The following is a 20,295-nucleotide window of genomic DNA, read 5'->3' on the forward strand; positions in this document are numbered from 1 at the left end:
CGGTCCTGCCTGACTCTCGTCCCAAGCCTCTCTCTCCTATCCAGCCTGACTCTCGTTCCAATGCTCTCTTTCCTGTCCTGCCTGACACTCGTCCCATGACTCTATTTCCTGTCCTGCCTGACTCTCGTCCTAACTCTCTCTCCTACCCCGCCTGAACGTCGTCCCAAGCCTCTCTCTCCTGTCCTGGTTGACTCTCTAGTCAAGACTCTCTCTGATGTCCTGCCTGACTATCGTCCCAAATTTTTCTCACCTGTCCTGACTGACTCTAGTCCCAAGCCTCTCTCTCCTGTCCTGCCTGACTTCCGTCCCAACCTCTCTCTTCTGTCCAGCCTGCCTCTCGTCCCATGCCTCTCTCTCCTGTAATGCCTGACTCTCGTCCTAAGACTCTCCCCCCTATCCTGCCTGACTGTCGTCCCAAGCCTTTCTCTCTTGTCCTGCTTGACTCTCGTCCGAAACCCCTCTCTACCACCCAGAATGACTCTCGTCCTAAGCTCTCTTTCCAGGGCCGCGTGACTCTCGTCCCTTGACTCTCTCTCCTGTCATGCCTGACTTCCGTCCCAAGCTTCTCTATCGTGTCCTGCCTGGCTCTAGTCCCATTCCTCTCTCTCCTGTCCTACATGACTCTCGTTCCAAGACTCTCTCTCCTGTCCTGACTGACTCTCGTCCAAAGCCTCTCTCTCCTGTAATGCCTGACCCTCGTCCCAAACCTCTCTCTCCTGTTCTGCCTGACTCTCCTCCCAAGCCTCTCTCTCTAACACTGCCTGACTCTCGTCCCAAGACTCTCTCTCTTGTCCTGCCTGACTCTTGTCCGAAGCCTCTATCTCCTCTCCCGTCTGACTCTCGCCCCAAGCTTCTCTCTCCTGTCCTTCCTGAATCCTGTCCCAAGCTTCTCTCTCTTGTCCTTCTTGACTCTCCTCCCAAGCCTCTTTCTCTTACTTGCCTGACTCTAATCCCAAGCGTCTATCTCCTGTCCTCAATGACTCTCGTCCCAAGTTTCACTCTCCTGTCCTGCCTGACTCTCGTCTCAAGCCAATCTCCCCTGTACTGCATGAATATTGTCGGAAGCCCCTCTCACCTACCCTGCATGATTCTCGTTCCAAGCCTCTCTGTTCTGTCCTGCCTTACTCTCGTCCCAAGCCCCTCTCTCCTACCATGCCTGACTCTCGTCCCAAGCCTCTCTCCTGTCGAGCCTCACTCTCGTCCCAAGCCTCTCTCTCCTATCCAGCCTGACTTTCGTCCCAAGCTTCTCTTTCCTGTACTGCCTGACACTCGTCCCATGACTCTATCTCCTGTCCTGCCTGACTCTCGTCCTAACCCTCTCTCTCCATCCTGCCTGACTCTCGTCCCAAGCATCTCTCTCCTACCCTGCCAGACCGTCGTCCCAAGCGTCTTTCTCCTGTCCTGGCTGATTCTCTCGTCAAGCCTCTCTCTGATGTCCTGCCTGATTCTCATTCTAAACTTTTCTCCCCTGTCCTGCCTGACTCTAGTCCCAAGCCTCTCTCTCCATTCCTGCCTGACTCTCGTCCCTTGCCTCTCTCTTCTGTCCTGCCTGACTCTGATCCCTTGCCTCTCTCTTCTATCCTGCCTGACTCTCGTCCCATGCCTCTCTCTCCTGTACTGCCTGACTCTCGTCCCAAGACTCTCCCTCCTCTCCTGCCTGACTGTCGTCCCAAGCCTTTCTCTCTTGTCCTGCTTGACTCTCGTCAAAACCCCCTCTCTCCTACCCAGCCTGACTCGTCCCAAGCTCTCTTTCCAGGGCTGCCTGACTCTCGCCCCATGACTCTCTCTCCTGTCATGACTGACTTTCAGCCCAAGCTTCTCTATCCTTTCCTGCCTGACTTTAGTCCCAGTCCTCTCTCTCCTGTCCTGTATGATTCTCGTTCCAAGGCTCTCTCTCCTGTCCTGACTGACTCTCGTCCAAAGCCTCTCTCTCCTGTAATGCCTGATCCTCGTCCTCAGGCTCCCTCTCCTCTAATGCCTAACTCTCCTCCCAAGCCTCTCTCTCCTGTCCTGCCTGATTCTCGTCCCAAGAATCTCTCTCTTGTCCTGCCTGACTCACGTCCGAAGCATCCATCTCCTATCCCATCTGACTCTCGTCCCAAGCTTCTCTCTCTTGTCCTTCTTGACTCTCCTCCCAAGCCGCTTTCTCCTACTTGCCTGACTCTCGTCCATAGCCCTTCTTTCCTACCCTGCATGACTCTCGTCCCAAGCCTCTCTCTCCTGTCCTGCCTGACTCTCGTCCCAAGTCTCCCTCTCCTGTCCCGCCTGACTTTCGTCCCAAGTCTCCCTCTCCTGTCCTGCCTGACTTTCGTCCCCAGCCAATCTCTCCTGTACTGCCTGAATATTGTCGGAAGCCTCTCTCTCCTACCCTGCATGATTCTCGTTCCAAGCCTCTCTGTTTTGTCCTGCCTTACTCTCGTCCCAAGCCCCTCTCTCCTACCATTCCTCTACCAAGCCTCTCTCCTGTTGACCTTGAATCTCGTCCCAAGCCATTCTCTCCTCTCCTGCCTGACTCTCGTCCCAGTCCTATCTCTCCTGTCCTGACTGACTCTCGTCCCAAGCCTGTCTCTCCTAATAGCCTGACTCTCGTTCAAAGCCCTTCTCTCCTACCCTTTCTAACTCTCGTCCCAAGCCTCTCTCTCTCCTGTCCTGCCTATCTGTCGACCGAAGCCTCTCTCTCCTGTCCTGCCTGACTCTCGTCCCAAGCGTGTATCTCCTCTCTTGCCTGACTCTCGTCCCAAGTCTCTCTCTCCGGTGCTTCCTGACTCTCGTCCCAAGCCTCTTTCTCCTGTCCTCCCTGACTCTCGTCCCAAGCCTATTTTTCCTGTCCTGCCTGACTGTCATCCCAAGGCTCTTTATCCTGTCCTGCCAGATTCTTGTTCCAAAATTGAGTCTTCTCTCCTGCCTGAATCTCGTCCCAAGCCTCTCTCTCCTGCCGTGCCTGACTCTCTCCTCAAGCCTCTCGCTCCTATCCTGCCTGACTCTCGTCCCAAGTCTCTATCTCCTGTCCTGCCTGACTGTCATCCCAAGCCTATCCCTCTTGTCCTGCTTCACTCTCATCCTAACTCCCTCTCTCCTACCCTGCCTGACTCTCATCCCAAGCCTCTCTCCTGTCGAGCCTGACTCTCGTCTCAAGCCTCTCTCTCCTGTCCTGCACGACTCTTTTGCCAAGCCTCTCTCTCCTGTCCTGCCTGACTCTCCTTCCAAGTCTCTCTCTCCTGTCCTGTTTGACTGTCACCCCAAGCCTCTCTCTCCTGTCCTGCCTGACTCTCGTCCTAACTCTCTCCCTTCTACCCTACCTGACTCTGGTCCCAAGCCTCTCTCCTGTCGAGCCTGACTCTCGTTCCAAGCCTCTCTCTTCTGTCCTGCATGACTCTTGTCCCAAGCCTCTTTCTCCTGTCCTGCCTGACTCTCATCGCAAACCTCTCTCTCCGGTCCTGCCAGACTTTCGTCCGAAGCCTCTCTCTCCTATCCAGCCTGACTCGCGTCCCAAGCCTCTCTTTCCTGTCCTGACTGACACTCGTCCCATGACTCTATCTCCTGTCCTGCCTGACTCTCGTCCTAACCCTCTCTCTGCAGTCCTGCCTGACTCCCGTACCAAGAATCTCTCTCCTACCTGCCTAACCGTCGTCCCAAGCCTCTCTCTACTGTCCTGGCTGACTCTCTCGTCAAGCCTCTCTCTGATGTCCTGCCTGACTCTCATCCCAAACTTTTCTCCCCTGTCCTTCCTGACTCTAGTCCCAAGCCTCTTTCTCCTTTCCTGCCTGACTCTCGTCCCATGCCTCTCTCTTCTGTCCTGCCTGAATCTCGTCCCATGCCTCTCTCTCCTTTACTGCCTGACTCTCGTCCCAAGACTCTCCCTCCTGTCCTGCCCGACTGTCGTCACAAGCCTTTCTCTCTTGTCCTGCTTGACTCTCGTCCCAACCCCCTCTCTCCTACCCAGCCTGACTCTCGTCCCAAACTCTCTTTTCAGGGCTGCCTGACTCTCGCACCATGACTCTCTCTTCTGTCATGCCTGACTTTCGGCCTAAGCTTCTCTATCCTGTCCTGCCTGACTTTAGTCCCAGTCCTCTCTCTCCTGTCCTGCATGACTCTCGTTCCAAGACTCTCTCTCCTGTCCTGACTGACTCTCGTCCAAAGCCTCTCTCTCCTGTAATGCCTGACCCTCGTCCTGAGTCTCTCTCTCCTGTCCTGCCTGACTCTGCGCCCAAGCCTCTCTCTCCTGTCCTGCCTGACTCTCGTCCCAAGAATCTCTTTCTTCTCCTACCTGACTCTCGTCCGAAGAATCTATCTCCTCTCCCTTCTGACTCTCGTCCCAAGCTTCTCTCTCCTGTCCTGCCTGATTCGTGTCACAAGCTTCTCTCTCTTGTCCTTCTTGACTCTCCTCCCAAGCCGCTTTCTCCTACTTGCCTGCCTCTCGTCCACAGCCCTTCTCTCCTACCCTGCATGACTCTCGTCCCAAGCCTCTCTCTCCTGTCCTGCCTGACTCTCGTCCCAAGCCTCCCTCTCCTGTCCTGCATGACTCTCGTCCTCAACCAATCTCTCCTGTACTGCCTGAATATTGTCAGAAGCCTCTATCTCCTACCCTGCATGATTCTCGTTCCAGGCCTCTCTGTTTTGTCCAGCCTTACTCTCGTCCCAAGCCCCTCTCTTCTACATTGCCTGACTCTCGTCCCAAGCCTCTCTGCTGTTGACCCTGAATCTCGTCCTAAGCCATTCTCTCCTCTCCTGCCTGACTCTCGTCCAAGTCCTATCTCTCCTGTCCTGACTGACTCTCGTCCCAAGCCTGTCTCTCCTAATTGCCTGACTCTCGTTCAAAGTCCTTCTCTCCTACCCTTTCTAACTCTCGTCCCAAGACTCTCTCTCTTTTCATGCCTGTCTCTCGTCCGAGGCCTCTCTCTCCTGTCCTGCCTGACTCTCGTCCCAAGCGTGTATCTCCTCTCTTGCCTGACTCTCGTCCCAATTCTCTCCGGTCATTCCTGACTCTCGTCCCAAGCCTCTTTCTCCTGTCCTCCCTGACTCTCGTCCCAAGCCAATTTTTCCTGTCCTGCCTGATTGTCATCCCAAGCCTCTTTATCCTGTCCTGCCTGATTCATGTTCCAAACCTGAGTCTTCTCTCGTGCCTGACTCTCGTTCCAAGCCTCTCTCTCCTTTCCTGCATGACTCTTGTCCCAAGCCTCTCTCTCCTGTCCTGCCTGACACACGTCCCAAACCTCTCTCTCCGGTCCTGCCTTCCTTTCGTCCCAAGCCTCTCTCTCCCGTCCTGCCTGACTCTCGTCCCAAGCCTCTCTCTCCTGTCCTGCTGATTCTCGTCCCAAGCCTCTTTTTCCTGTCCTGCCTGAAATTTGTCCCAGGACTCTATCTCCTGTCCTACCTGACTCTCGTCCTAACAATCTCTCTCCTGTCCTGCCTGACTCTTGTCCCATGTCTCGCTCTCCTACACTACCTGACCGTAGTCAAAAGCCTCCCTCTCCTGTGCTGCCTGACTTTCTCGTCAAGCCTCTCTCTCCTGTCTTGCTTGACTCTCGTCTCAAGCTATTCCCCCCTGTTCTACCTGACTCTAGTCCGAAGCATTTCTCTCCTTTCCTGTCTGACTCTCGTCCTATGCCTCTCTCTTCTGTCCTGCAAAACTCTCGTCCCATGCCTCTCTCTCCTGTCCTGCCTGACTCTCGTCCAAAGCCTCTCTATCATGTCCTGCCTGACTGTTGTACCAAGCCTATCTCCCTTGTCCTGCTTGACTCTCGTCCCAACCCCCTCTCTCCTACTAAGCCTGACTCTCGTCCCAAGCCCTCTTTCCAGGCCTGCCTAACTCTCGTCCCACGGATCTCTCTACTGTCATTCCTGACTCTCGTCCCAAGCTTCTCTCTCCAGTCCTGCCTGACTCTCCTCACAAGCCTCTCTCTCCTGTCCTGCCTGACTCTCGTCCCAAAACTCTCTCTCTTGTCATGCTTGACTCTCTTCCGAAGCCTGTATCTCCTCTCCCGTCTGACTCTCGTCCAAAGCCTTTCTCTCCTGTCCTGCCTGACTCCTTTCCCAAGCTTCTCTCTCTTGTCCATCTTCACTCTCCTCCCAAGCCTCTTTCTCCTACTTGCCTGACTCTCGTCCTCAGATCTTCTCTCCTACCCTGCCTGACTCTCGTCCCAAGCCTCTCTCTACTGCCCTGTCTGATTCTCGTCCGAAGACTCTCTTTCCTGTCCTGCTTGACATTCGTTCCAGGACTCTATCTCCTGTCCTGCCTGACTCTCGTCCCAACAACCTCTCTCCTGTCCTGCCTGACTCTCGTCACAGGCATGGCTCTCCTACACTGCCTGACCGTCGTCAAAAGCCTCTCTCTCCTGTGCTGCCTGACTCTCTCGTCAAGCCTCTCTCTCCTCTCTTGCTTGACTCTCGTCTCAAGCTATTCTCCCATGTCCTACCTGACTCTAGTCCCAAGCCACTCTCTCTTTCCCTGTCTGACTCTCGTCCCATGCCTCTCTCTTCTGTCCTGCCTAACTCTCGTCTCATGCCTCTCTCTCCGGTCATGTCTGACTCTCGTCCAAAGCCTCTGTATCATGTCCTGACTACCTGTCGTACCAAGCCTATCTCTCTTGTCCTGCTTGACTATCGTCCCAACCCCAAGTCTCCTAACAAGCCTGACTCTCGTCCCAAGCTCTCTTTCCAGGCCTGCCTGACTCTCGTCCCATGAATCTCTCTCCTGTCATTCCTGACTCTCGTCCCAAGCGTCTCTCTCTAGTCCTGCCTGACTCTCCTTACAAGCGTCTCTCTCATGTCCTACCTGACTCTCGTCCCAAGACTCTCTCTCTTCTCCTGTATGACTCTCGTCCGAAGCCTCTATCTCCTCTCCCGTCTGACTCACGTCCAAAGCCTCTCACTCCTGTCCTGCCTGACTCCTGTCCCAAGCTTCTCTCTCTTGTCCTTCTTGACTCTCCTCACAAGCCGCTTTCTCCTACTTGCCTGACTCTCGTCCATAGATCTTCTCTCCTACCCTGCCTGACTCTCGTCCCAAGCCTCTCTCTCCTGTCCTGCCTGACTCTTGTCCCAAGTCTCCCTCTCCTGTCCTGCCTGACTCTCGTCCCTAGTCAGTCTCTCATGTACTGCCTGAATATTGTCGGAAGCCCCTCTCTCCTACCCAGCATGATTCTCGTTCCAAGCCTCTCTCCTGTCGACCTAGACTCTCGTCCCAAGCCATTCTCTCCTCTCCTGCCTGACTCTCGTCCCAGTCACATATCTCCTACCCTTAGTGACTCTCGTCCCAAGCGTCTATCTCCTGTCCTGACTGACTGTCGTCCGAAGCCTCTCTCTCCTGTCCTGCCTGACTCTCGTCCCACGCGTCTATCTCCTCTCTTGCCTGACTCTCGTCCCAAGTCTCTCTCTCCGGTCCTGCCTGACTCTCGTCCCAAGCCTCTTTCTCTTGTCCTCCCTGACTCTCGTCCCAAGCCTATTTCTCCTGTCCTCCCTGACTGTCATCCCAAGCCTCTCTCTCCTGTCCTCCCTAATTCTTGTCCCAAACCTGTGTCTCCTATCCTACCTGACTCTCGTCCCAGGCCTCTCTCTCCTGCCGTGCCTGACTCTCTCCTCAAGCCTATCTCTCCTATCCTGCCTGACTCTCGTCCCAAGTCTCTCTCTCCTGTCCTGCTTCATTGTCATCCCAAGCTTCTCTCTCCTGTCTTGCCTGACTCTCGTCCTAACTCCCTCTCTCCTACCCTGCCTGACACTTGTTCCAAGCCTCTCTCCTGTCGAGCCTGACTCCCGTCCTAAGCCTCTCTCCTGTCGAGCCTGACTCTCGTCCCAAGCCTCTCTCTCCTGTCCTGCATGACTTTTGCCCAAAGCCTCTCTCTCCTGTCCTGCCTGACTCTCGTCCCATACCTCTCTCTCCGGTCCTGCCTGACTCTCGTCCCAAGCCTCTCTCTCCTATCCATCATGACTCTCGTCACAAACCTCTCTTTCCTGTCGTGCCTGAGACTCGTCCCATGACTCTATCTCCTGTCCTGCCTGACTCTCGTCCTAACCCTCTCTCTCCTGTTCTGCCTGACTCTCGTCCCAAGCCCCTCTCTCCTACCCTACCTGATTCTCGTCCCAAGCTCTCTTTCAAGGGCTGCATGGCTCTCGTCCCAGGACTCTCTCTCCAGTCATGCCTGACTCTCGTCCCAAGCCTCTCTCTCTCCTGTCCTGCTTGCCTCTCGTCTGATGCCTCTCTTAAAATCCTGCCTGACTCTCGTCCCAAGCCTTTCTCTTCTGTCCTTCCTGACTCTCGTCCCAAGCCTCTCCCTCCTGCCCTACCTGAGTGTCGTCCCAAGACTCTCTCCTACCCTGCCTGACATTCGTTCCAGGACTCTATCTCCTGTCCTGCCTGACTCTCGTCCCAACAATCTCTCTCCTTTCCTGCCTGACTCTCTCGTCAAGCCTCTCTCTCCTGTCCTGCTTCACTCTCGTCCCAAGCTATTCTCCCTTGTCCTGCCTGACTCTAGTCCCAAACCTCTCTCTCCTTTCCTGTCTGACTCTCGTACCATGCCTCTCTCTTCTGTCCTGCCTAACTCTCGTCCCATGCCTCTCTCTCCTATCCTGCCTGACTCTCTTCCAAAGCCTCTCTATCATGTCCTGCCTGACTGTCGTACCAATCCTATCTCTCTTGTCCTGCTTGACTCTCGTCCCAACCCCCTCTCTCCTACCAAGCCTGACTCTCGTCCCAGGCCTCTCTTTCCAGGCCTGCCTGACTCTTGTCCCATGAATCTCTCTCCTGTCATTCCTGACTCTCGTTCCAAGCTTCTCTCTCCTGTCCTTCCTGACTCTCCTTCGAAGCTTCTCTCTCCTGTCCTGCCTAACTCTCGTCCCAAAACTCTCTCTCTTGTCCTGCCTGACTCTCGTCCGAAGCATCTATCTCCTTTTCCGTCTGACTCTCGTCCCAAGCCTCTCACTCCTGTCCTGCCTGACTCCTGTCCCAAGATTATCTCTCTTGTCCTTATTCACTCTCCTCCCAAGCCTCTTTCTCCTACTTGCCTGACTCTCGTCCATAGATCTTCTCTCCTACCCTGACTGACTCTCGTCCCAAGCCTCTCTCTCCTGTCCTGACTGACTCTTGTCCCAAGTCTCACTCTCCTGTCCTGCATGACTCTCGTCCCAAGCCAATCTCTCCTGTACTGTCTGAATTTTGTCTGAATCCCCTCTCTCCTACCCTGCATGATTCTCGATCTAAGCCTCACTTTTCTGTACTGCCTTACTCTCGTCACAAGCTCCTCTCGCCTAAACTGCCTGACTCTCGTCCAAAGCCTCTTTCTCCTACTTGCCTGACTCTCGTACCAAGCCCCTCTCTCCACCCCTGCCTGACTCTCGTCCCAAGCCTCTTTCTCCTACCCTGCATGACTCTCGTCTGAAGCTTCTCTCTCTTGTGCCTGACTCTCTACTCAAGCCTCTCTCTCCTATCCTGTCTGACTCTCGTCCGAAGTCTCTCTCTCCTCTCCTGCGTGACTCTCGTCCCAAGCCTCTCTCTCCTGTCCGACTGACTCTCACCTCAAGCCCCTCTCTCCTCTCATACCTGACTCTCGCACCAACCCTCTCTCTCCTGTCCTGCCTGACTCTCGTCCCAGGACACTTTCTCCTGTCCTGCATAACTCTCGTCCCAAGCCTCTCCCTCTTTTCCTGACTAACTCTCTTCCCAAGCCTCTCTCTCCTGTCCTGGATGACTCTCGTCCCAAACCTCTCTCCCCTGTCTTGACTGACTGTCGTCCCAAGCCACTCTCTTCTGTCTTGCCTGAGTTCTCGTCCCAAACCTCCCTCTCTTGTCCTGGCTGACTCTCGTCCCAAGCCTCTCTCTTCTGTCCTGCCTGACTCTCGTCCCAAGCCAATCTCTCTCCTGTCCCGCTTGCCTCTCTTTAAAGGCCTCTCTTTAATCTCCTGCCTGACTGTCGTCCCAAGCCTCTCTCTCCTGTCCTTCCTGATTCTCGTCCCAAGCCTCTCTCTCCTGCCCTCTCTGAGTCTCGTCCAAAGACTCTCTATCCTACCCTGCCTAACATTCGTTCGAGGACTCTATCTCCTGCCCTGCCTGACTCTCGTCCTAACAATCTCTGTCCTGTCCTGCCTGACTCTCGTTCCAGACCTCTATCTCCTACACTGCCTGACCGTCGTCAAAAGCCTCTCTCTCCTGTCGTGCCTGACTCTCTCGTCAAGCCTCTCTCTCCTGTCCTGCTTCACTCTCGTCCCAAGCTATTCTCCCCTGTCCTGACTGACTCTAGTCCCAAACCTCTCTCTCCTTTCCTGTCTGACTCTCGTCCCATGCCTCTCTCTTCTGTCCTGCCTAACTCTCGTCCCATGCCTCTCTCTCCTATCCTGCCAGACTCTCTTCCAAAGCCTCTCTATCATGTCATGCCTTACTGTCGTACCAATCCTATCTCTCTTGTCCTGCTTGACTCTCGTCCGAACCCCCTCTCTCCTACCAAGCCTTACTCTCGTCCCAAACCTCTCTTTCCAGGCCTGCCTGACTCTCGTCCCATAAATCTCTCTCCTGTCATTCCTGACTCTCGTTCCAAACTTCTCTCTCCTGTCCTGCCTGAATCTCCTCCAATGCCTCTCTCTCCTGTCCTGCCTGACTCTCATCCCAAAACTCTCTCTCTTGTCCTGCCTGACTCTCGTCCGAAGCCTCTATCTCCTCTTCCGTCTGACTCTCGTCGCACGCCTCTGTATCCTGTTCTGCCTGACTCCTGTCCCAAGATTATCTCTCTTGTCCCTATTCACTCTCCTCCCAAGCCTCTTTCTCCTACTTGCCTGACTTTCGTCCATAGATCGTCTCTCCTACCCTACCTGACTCAAGTCCCAAGCCTCTCTCTCCTGTCCCGCCTGCCTCTCGTCCCAGTCCTATCTCTCCCGTCCTGACTGACTCTCGTCCCAAGCCTGTCTTCCTAAATGACAGACTCTCGTTCCAAGCCCTTCTCTCATACCAAGCTATTCTACCCTGTCCTGCCTGACTCTAGTCCTAAACCTCTCTCTCCTTTCCTGTCTGACTCTCGTCCCATGCCTCTCTCTTCTCTCCTGCCTAACTCTCGTCCCATGCCTCTCTCCTATCCTGCCTGACTCTCTTCCAAAGCCTCTCTATAATGTCCTGCCTGACAGTCGTACCAATGCTATCTCGCTTGTCCTGCTTGACTCTCGTCCCAACCCCCTCTCTCCTACCAAGCCTGACTCTCGTCCCATAAATCTCTCTCCTGTCATTCCTGACTCTCGTTCCAAGCTTCTCTCTCCTGTGCTGCCTGTCTCTCCTCCAAAGACTCTCTCTCCTGTCCTGCCTGACTCTCGTCCCAGAACTCTCTCTCTTGTCCTGCCTGACTCTCGTCCAAAGCATCTATGTCCTCTTCCGTCTGACTCTCGTCCCAAGACTCTGTCTCCTGTCCTGTCTCTCTTCTCCTTATTCACTCTCCTCCCAAGCCTCTTTCTCCTACTTGCATGTCTCTCGTCCATAGATCTTCTCTCCTACCCTGCCTGACTCTCGTCCCAAGCCTCTCTCTCCTGTCCTGCCTGACTCTCGTCCCAAGCCTGTCTCTCCTAATTGGTTGACTCTCGTTCCAAGCCTATCTCTCATACCCTTCCTGACTCTCGTCCGAAGTCTCTCTCTCCTGTCCTCCCTGACTCTCGCCCCAAGCGTCTATCTCCTCTCTTGCCTGACTCTCGTCGCAACTCTCTCTGCAGTCCTGCCTAACTCTCGTCCCAAGCCTCTTTCTCCTATCCTCCCCGACTCTCTTCCCAAGCCTATTTTTCCTGTCCTGCCTGACTCTCATCCCAAGCCTCTCTCTCCTGTCCTGCCTGATTCTTGTCCCAAATTTGTGTCTCCTCTCCTGCCTGACTCTGATCCCAAGCCTCTCTCTCCTGCCGTGCTTGACTCTCTCCTCAAGCTTCTCTCTCCTATCCTGCCTGACTATCGTCCCAAGTCTCTCTCTCTTGTCCTGCTTGACTGTCATCCCAAGCTTCTCTCTCCTGTCCTGCCTGATTCTCGTCCTAACTCCCTCTCTCCTACCCTGTCTGACTCTCGTCCCAGGCCTCTGTGCTATCGAGCATGAATCTCGTCCCAAGCGTCTCTCCGTTTGAGCCTGACTCTCGTCCCAAGCCTCTCTCTCCTGTCGTGCATGACTCTTGTCCCAAGCCTCTCTCTCCTGTCCTGCCTGACTCTCGTCCCATACCTCTCTTTCCGGTCCTGCCTGACTCTCGTCCCAAGAATCTCTCTCCTATCCAGCCTGACTCTCGTCCCAAACCTCTCTTTCCTGTCCTGCCTGAAACTCTTCCCATGACTCTATTTCCTGTCCTGCCTAACTCTCGTCCTAACTCTCTCTCCTGTCCTGTCTCACTCTCTCGTGAAGCCTCTCTTGGATGTTATGCCTGACTCTCGTCACAAACTTTTCTCCCCTGTCCTGTCTGACTCGAGTCACAAGCCTCTCTCTCTCCTGTTCTGCCTGACTCTCGTCCCATGCCTCTCTCTTCTCTCCTGCCTGACTCTTGTCCCATGCCTCTCTCCCCTGTACTGCCTGACTCTCGTCCCAAGACTCTCCCTCCTGTCCTGCCTGACTGTCGTCCCAAGCCTTTCTCTCTAGTCCTACTTGATTCTCGTCCCAAGGTCCTCTCTCCTACCCTGCCTGACCCTCGTCCCAAGCTCTCTTTCCAGGGCTGCCTTGCTCTCGTCCCATGACTCTCTCTCCTGTCATGCCTGACTCTCGTCCCTAGCCTCTCTCTCTCCTGTCCTGCTTGCCTCTCGTCAGAGGCCTCTCCTTAACCTCCTGCCTGACTGTCGTCCCAAGCCTTTCTCTCCTGTCCTTCCTGACTCTCGTGCCAAGCCTCTCACTCCTGTCCTGCCTGACTCATGTCCCAAGATTATCTCTCCTGTCCTTATTCACTCTCCTCACAAGCCGCTTTCTGCTACTTGCCTGACTCTCGTCCATAGATCTTCTCTCCTACCCTGACTGACTCTCGTCCCAAGCCTCTCTTTCCTGTCCTGCCTGACTCTTGTCCCAAGTCTCACTCTCCTGTCCTGCCTCACTCTCGTCCCAAGCCAATCTCTCCTGTACTGTCTGAATATTGTCTGAAGCCCCTCTCTCATACCCTGCATGATTCTCGATCTAAGCCTCGTTTTTTTGTCCTGCCTTACTCTCGTCACAAGCCCCTCTCGCCTAAACTGCCTGACTCTCTTCCCAAGCCTCTTTCTCCTACTTGCCTGACTCTCGTACCAAGACCTCCTCTCCACCCCTGCCTGACTCTCGTCCCAAGCCTCTTTCTCCTACAATGCAGGACTCTCGTCTGAAGCTTCTCTCTCTTGTCGTGCCTGACTCTCTCCTCAAGCCTCTCTCTCCTATCCTGCCTGACTCTCGTCCGAAGTCTCTCTCTCCTCTCCTGCGTGACTCTCGTCCCAAGCCTCTCTCTCCTGTCCTGACTGACTCTCACCTCAAGCCCCTCTCTACTCTCATACCTGACTCTCGTACCAACCCTCTCTCTCCTGTCCTGCCTGACTCTCGTCCCAGGACACTTTCTCCTGTCCTGCATAACTCTCGTCCCAAGCCTCTCCCTCTTTTCCTGACTAACTCTCTTTCCAAGCCTCTCTCTCCTGTCCTGGATGACTCTCGTCCCAAACCTCTCTCCCCTGTCTTGACTGACTGTCGTCCTAAGCCTCTCTCTTCTGTCTTGCCTGAGTTTCGTCCCAAACCTCCCTCTCTTGTCCTGCTGACTCTCGTCCTAAGCCTCTCTCTCCTGTCCTGCCTGACTCTCGTCCCAAGCCTCTCTCTCTCCTGTCATGCTTGCCTCTCGTCAGAGGCCTCTCTTTAATCTCCTGCCTGACTGTCGTCCCAAGCCTCTCTCTCCTGTCCTTCCTGACTATCGTCCCAAGCCTCTCTCTCCTGCCCTCACTGAGTCTCGTCCCTAGACTCTCTCTCCTAACCTGCCTGACATTCGTTCAAGAACTCTATCTCCTGTACTGCCTGACTCTCGTCCTAACAATCTCTCTCCTGTCCTGCCTGACTCTCGTTCCAGGCCTATATCTCCTACACTGCCTGACCGTCGTCAAAAGCCTCTCTCTCATGTCGTGCCCGACTCTCTCGTCAAGTCTCTCTCTCCTCTCCTGCTTCACTCTCTTCCCAAGCTATTCTCCCCTGTCCTGCCTGACTCTAGTCCCAAATCTAACTCTCCTTTCCTGTCTGACTCTCGTCCCATGCCTCTCTCTTCTGTCCTGCCTAACTCTCGTCCCTTGCCTCTCTCTCCTATCCTGCCTGACTATCTTCCAAAGCCTCTCTATCATGTCCTGCCTGACTGTCGTACCAATCCTATCTCTCTTGTCATGCTTGACTCTCGTCCGAACACCCTCTCTCCTACCAAGCCTGACTCTCGTCCCAAGCCTCTCTTTCCCGGCCTGCCTGACTCTCGTCCCATAAATCTCTCTCCTGTCATTCCTGACTCTCGTTCCAAGCCTCTCTCTCCTGTACTGCCTGACTCTCCTCCAAAGGCTCTCTCTCTTGTCCTGCCTGACTCTCGTCCCAAAACTCTCTCTCTTGTCCTGCCTGACTCTCGTCCGAAGCATCTATCTCCTCTTCCGTCTGATTCTCGTCCCAGGCCTCTGTCTCCTGTCCTGCCTGACTCCTGTCCCAAGCTTATCTCTCTTGTCCTTATTCACTCTCCTCCCAAGCCTCTTTCTCCTACTTGCCTGACTCTCGTCCATAGATCTTCTCTCCTACCCTGCCTGACTCTCGTCCCAATCCTCTCTCTCCTGTCCTGCCTGACTATCGTCCCAGTCCTATCTCTCCCGTCCTGACTGACTCTCGTCCCAAGCCTGTATCTCCTAATTGGCTGACTCTCGTTCCAAGCCCTTCTCTCATACCCTTCCTGACTCTCGTCCCAAGCCTATCTCTCCTGTCCTGCCTGACTCTCGTTCGAAGTCTCTCTCTCCTGTCCTACCTGACTCTCGCCCCAAGCGTCTATCTCCTCTCTTGCCTGACTCTCGTCTCAAGTCTCTCTCCGGTCCTGCCTGACTCTCGTCCCAAGCCTCTTTCTCCTGTCCTCCCCGACTCTCTTCCCAAGCCTATTTTTCCTGTCATGCCTGACTCTCATCCCAAGCCTCTCTCTCCTGTCCTGCCTGATTCTTGTCCCAAACCTGTGTCTCCTCTCCTGCCTGACTCTGATCCCAAGCCTCTCTCTCCTGCCGTGCTTGACTCTCTCCTCAAGCCTCTCTCTCCTATCCTGCCTGACTATCGTCCAAAGTCTCTCTCTCTTGTCCTTCTTGACTGTCATCCCAAGCTTCTCTCTCCTGTCCTGCCTGATTCTCGTCCTAACTCTCTCTCTCCTACCCTGCCTGACTCTCGTCCAAGGCCTCTTTGCTATCGAGCATGAATCTCGCCCCAAGCGTGTCTCCGTTTGAACCAGACTCTCGTCCCAAGCCTCTCTCTCCTGTCGTGCATGACTCTTGTCCCAAGCCTCTCTCTCCTGTCCTGCCTGACTCTCGTCCCATACCTCTCTCTCCGGTCCTGCCTGACTCTCGTCCCAAGAATCTCTCTCCTCTCCAGCCTGACTCTCGTCCCAAACCTCTCTTTCCTGTCCTGCCTGACACTCTTCCCATGACTCTATTTCCTGTCTTGCATAACTCTCATCCTAACTCTCTCTCTCCTGTCCTGCCTGACTCTCTCGTGAAGCCTCTCTTTGATGTCCTCTTGTCCTTATTCACTCTCCTCCCAAGCCTCTTTCTCCTACTTGCCTGACTCTCGTCCATAGATCTTCTCTCCTACCCTGCCTGACTCTCGTACCAACCCTCTCCCTCCTGTCCTGCCTGACTGTCGTCCCAAGCCTTTCTCTCTTGTCCCACTTGATTCTCGTCCCAAGCCCCTCTCTCCTACACTGCCTGACTCTCGTCCCAAGCTCTCTTTCCAGGGCTGCCTGGCTCTCGTCCCATGACTCTCTCTCCTGTCATGCCTGACTCTCGTCCCAAGCCTCTCCCTCCTTCCCTACCTGAGTGTCGTCCCAAGACTCTCTATCCTACCCTGCCTGACATTCGTTCCAGGACTCTATCTCCTACACTGCCTGACTCTCGTACCAACAATCTCTCTCCTGTCCTTCCTGACTCTCGTTCCAGGCCTCTATCTCCTACACTGCCTGACCGTCGTCAAAACTCTCTCTCTTGTCCTGCCTGACTCTCGTCCGAAGCATCTATCTCCTCTTCCTTCTGACTCTCGTCCCAGGCCTCTCACTCCTGTCCTTCCTGACTCCTGTCCCAAGCTTATCTCTCTTGTCCTTATTCACTCTCCTCCCAAGCCTCTTTCTCCTACTTGCCTGACTCTCGTACATAGATCTTCTCTCCTACCCTGCCTGCCTCTCGTCCCAAGCCACTCTCTCCTGTCCTGCCTGACTCTTGTCCCAAGTCTCACTCTCCTGTCCTGACTGACTCTCTTCCCAAGCCAATCTCTCCTGTACTGTCTGAATATTGTCTGAAGCCCCTCTCTCCTACCCTGCATGATTCTCGATCTAAGCCTTGCTTTTCTGTCCTGCCTTACTCTCGTCACAAGCCCCTCTCGCCTAAACTATCTGACTCTCGTCCCAAGCCTCTTTCTCCTATTTGCCTGACTCTCGTACCAAGCCCTTTTCTCTACCCCTGCCTGACTCTCGTCCCAAGCCTCTTTCTCCTACCCTGCATGGCTCTCGTCTGAAGCTTCTCTCTCTTGTCGTGCCTGACTCTCTCCTCAAGCCTCTCTCTCCTATCCTGCCTGACTCTCGTCCGAAGCCTCTCTCTCCTCTCCTTCGTGACTCTCGTCCCAAGCCTCTCTCTCCTGTCCTGACTGACTCTCACCTCAAGCCACTCTCTCCTCTCATACCTGATTCTCGTACCAACCCTCTCTCTCCTGTCCTGCCTGACTCTCGTCCCAGGACACTTTCTCCTGTCCTGCATAACTCTCGTCCCAAGCCTCTCCCTCTTTTCCTGCCTAACTCTTTTCCCAAGCCTCTCTCTCCTGTCCTTGATGACTCTCGCCCCAAACCTCTCTCCCCTGTCTTGACTGACTGTCGTCCCAAGCCTCTCTCTTCTGTCTTGCCTGAGTCTCGTCCCAAACCTCCCTCTCTTGTCCTGGCTGACTCTCGAACCAAGCCTCTCTCTACTGTCTTACCTGACTCTCGTCCCAAGCCAATCTCTCTCCTGTCCTGCTTGCCTCTCGTCAGAGGCCTCTCTTTAATCTCCTGCCTGACTGTCGTCCCAAGCCTAACTCTCCTGTCCTTCCTGACTCTCGTCCCAAGCCTCTCTCTCCTGCCCACCCTGAGTCTCGTCCAAGACTCTCTCTCCTACCCTGCCTGACATTCGTTCCAGGACTCTATCTCCTTTCCTGCCTGACTCTCGTCCTAACAATCTCTCTCCTGTCCTGCCTGACTCTCGTTCCAGGCCTCTATCTCCTACACTGCTTGACCGTCGTCAAAAGCCTCTCTCTTCTGTCGTGCCTGACTCTCTCGTCAAGCCTCTCTCTCCTGTAATGCTTCACTCTCGTCCCAAGCTATTCTCCCCTGTCCTGCCTGACTCTAGTCCCAAATCTCTCTCTCCTTTCCTGTCTGACTCTCGTCCCATGCCTCTCTCTTCTTTCCTGCCTAACTCTCGTCCCATGCCTCTCTCTCCTATCCTGCCTGACTCTCTTCCAAAGCCTCTCTATCATGGCTGCCTGACTGTCGTACCAATCCTATCTCTCTTGTCCTGCTTGATTCTCGTCCCAAGCCCCTCTCTCCTACACTGCCTGACTCTCGTCCCAAGCTCTCCTTCCAGGGCTGCCTGGCTCTCGTCCCATGACTCTCTCTCCTGTCATTCCTGACTCTCGTCCCAAACCTCTCTCTCTCCTGTCCTGCTTGCCTCTCGTCAGAGGCCTCTCTTTAATCTCCTGCCTGACTGTCCTCCCAAGCCTTTCTCTCCTGTCCTTCCTAACTCTCGTCCCAAGCCTCTCCCTCCTGCCCTACCTGAGTGTCGTCCCAAGACTCTCTATCCTACCCTGCCTGACATTCGTTCCAGGACTCTATCTCCTACACTGCCTGACTCTCGTACCAACAGTCTCTCTCCTGTCCTTCCTGACTCTCGTTCCAGGCCTCTATCTCCTACACTGCCTGACCGTCGTCAAAACTCTCTCTCTTGTCCTGCCTGACTCTCGTCCGAGGCATCTATCTCTTCCTTCTGACTCTCGTCCCAGGCCTCTCACTCCTGTCCTTCCTGACTCCTGTCCCAAGCTTATCTCTCTTGTCCTTATTCACTCTCCTCCCAAGCCTCTTTCTCCTACTTGCCTGACTCTCGTACATAGATCTTCTCTCCTACCCTGCCTGCCTCTCGTCCCAAGCCACTCTCTCCTGTCCTGCCTGACTCTTGTCCCAAGTCTCACTATCCTGTCCTGACTGACTCTCGTCCCAAGCCAATCTCTCCTGTACTGTCTGAATATTGTCTGAAGCCCCTCTCTCCTACCCTGCATGATTCTCGATCTAAGCCTCGCTTTTCTGTCCTGCCTTACTCTCGTCACAAGCCCCTCTCGCCTAAACTGTCTGACTCTCGTCCCAAGCCTCTTTCTCCTACTTGCCTGACTCTCGTACCAAGCCCTTTTCTCTACCCCTGCCTGACTCTCGTTCCAAGCCTCTTTCTCCTACCCTGCATGACTCTCGTCTGAAGCTTCTCTCTCTTGTCGTGCCTGACTCTCTCCTCAAGCCTCTCTCTCCTATCCTGCCTGACTCTCGTCCGAAGCCTCTCTCTCCTCTCCTGCGTGACTCTCGTCCCAAGCCTCTCTCTCCTGTCCTGACTGACTCTCACCTCAAGCCACTCTCTCCTCTCATACCTGACTCTCGTACCAACCCTCTCTCTCCTGTCCTGCCTGACTCTCGTCCCAGGACACTTTCTCCTGTCCTGCATAACTCTCGTCCCAAGCCTCTCCCTCTTTTCCTGCCTAACTCTCTTCCCAAGCCTCTCTCTCCTGTCCTGGATGACTCTCGCCCCAAACCTCTCTCCCCTGTCTTGACTGACTGTCGTCCCAAGCCTCTCTCTTCTGTCTTGCCTGAGTCTCGTCCCAAACCTCCCTCTCTTGTCCTGGCTGACTCTCGAACCAAGCCTCTCTCTACTGTCCTACCTGACTCTCGTCCCAAGCCTCTCTCTCTCCTGTCCTGCTTGCCCCTCGTCAGAGGCCTCTCTATAATCTCCTGCCTGACTGTCGTCCCAAGCCTAACTCTCCTGTCCTTCCTGACTCTCGTCCCAAGCCTCTCTCTCCTGCCCACCCTGAGTCTCGTCCAAGACTCTCTCTCCTACCCTGCCTGACATTCGTTCCAGGACTCTATCTCCTTTCCTGCCTGACTCTCGTCCTAACAATCTCTCTCCTGTCCTGCCTGACTCTCGTTCCAGGCCTCTATCTCCTACACTGCTTGACCGTCGTCAAAAGCCTCTCTCTCCTGACTCTGTCGTGCCTGACTCTCTCGTTAAGCCTCTCTCTCATGTCCTGCTTCACTCTCGTCCCAAGCTATTCTCCCCTATCATGCCTGACTCTAGTCCTAAACCTCTCTCTCCTTTCCAGTCTGAATCACGTGCCATGCCTCTCTCTTCTGTCCTGCCTAACTCTCGTCCCATGAATCTCTCTCCTATCCTGCCTGACTCTCTTCCAAAGCCTCTCTATCATGTCCTGTCTGACTGTCGTACCAATCCTATCTCTCTTGTCCTGCTTGACTCTCGTCCCATCCCCCTCTCTCCTACCAAGCCTGACTCTCGTCCCAAGCCTCTCTTTCCAGGCCTGCCTGACTCTCGTCCCATAAATCTCTCTCCTGTCATTCCTGACTCTCGTTCCAAGCTTCTCTCTCCTGTCCTGCCTGACTCTCCTTCAAAGCCTCTCTCTCCTGTCCTGCCTGACTCTCGTCCCAAAACTCTCTTGTCCTGCCTGACTTTTGTCCCAAGCCTCTATCTCCTCTTCCGTCTGACTCTCGTCCCAAGCCTCTGTCTCCTGTCCAGCCTGACTCCTGTCCCAAGCTTATCTCTCTTGTCTTTATTCACTCTCCTCCCAAGCCTCTTTCTCCTACTTGCCTGACTCTCGTCCATAGATCGTCTCTCCTACCCTGCCTGACTCTCGTCCCAAGCCTCTCTCTCCTGTCCTGCCTGACTATCGTCCCAGTCCTATCTCTCCCGTCCTGACTGACTTTCGTCCCAAGCCTATCTCTCCTAATTGCCTGACTCTCGTTCCAAGCCCTTCTCTCATACCCTTCCTAACTCTCGTCCCAAGCCTCTCTCTCCTGTCCTGCCTGACTCTCGTTCGAAGTCTCTCTCTCCTGTCCTGCCTGACTCTCGTCCCAAGCGTCTAT

The sequence above is a fragment of the Panulirus ornatus genome, chromosome 2, assembly GCF_036320965.1.
Source record: "Panulirus ornatus isolate Po-2019 chromosome 2, ASM3632096v1, whole genome shotgun sequence".
In the NCBI taxonomy this organism is placed as follows: Eukaryota; Metazoa; Arthropoda; class Malacostraca; order Decapoda; family Palinuridae; genus Panulirus; species Panulirus ornatus.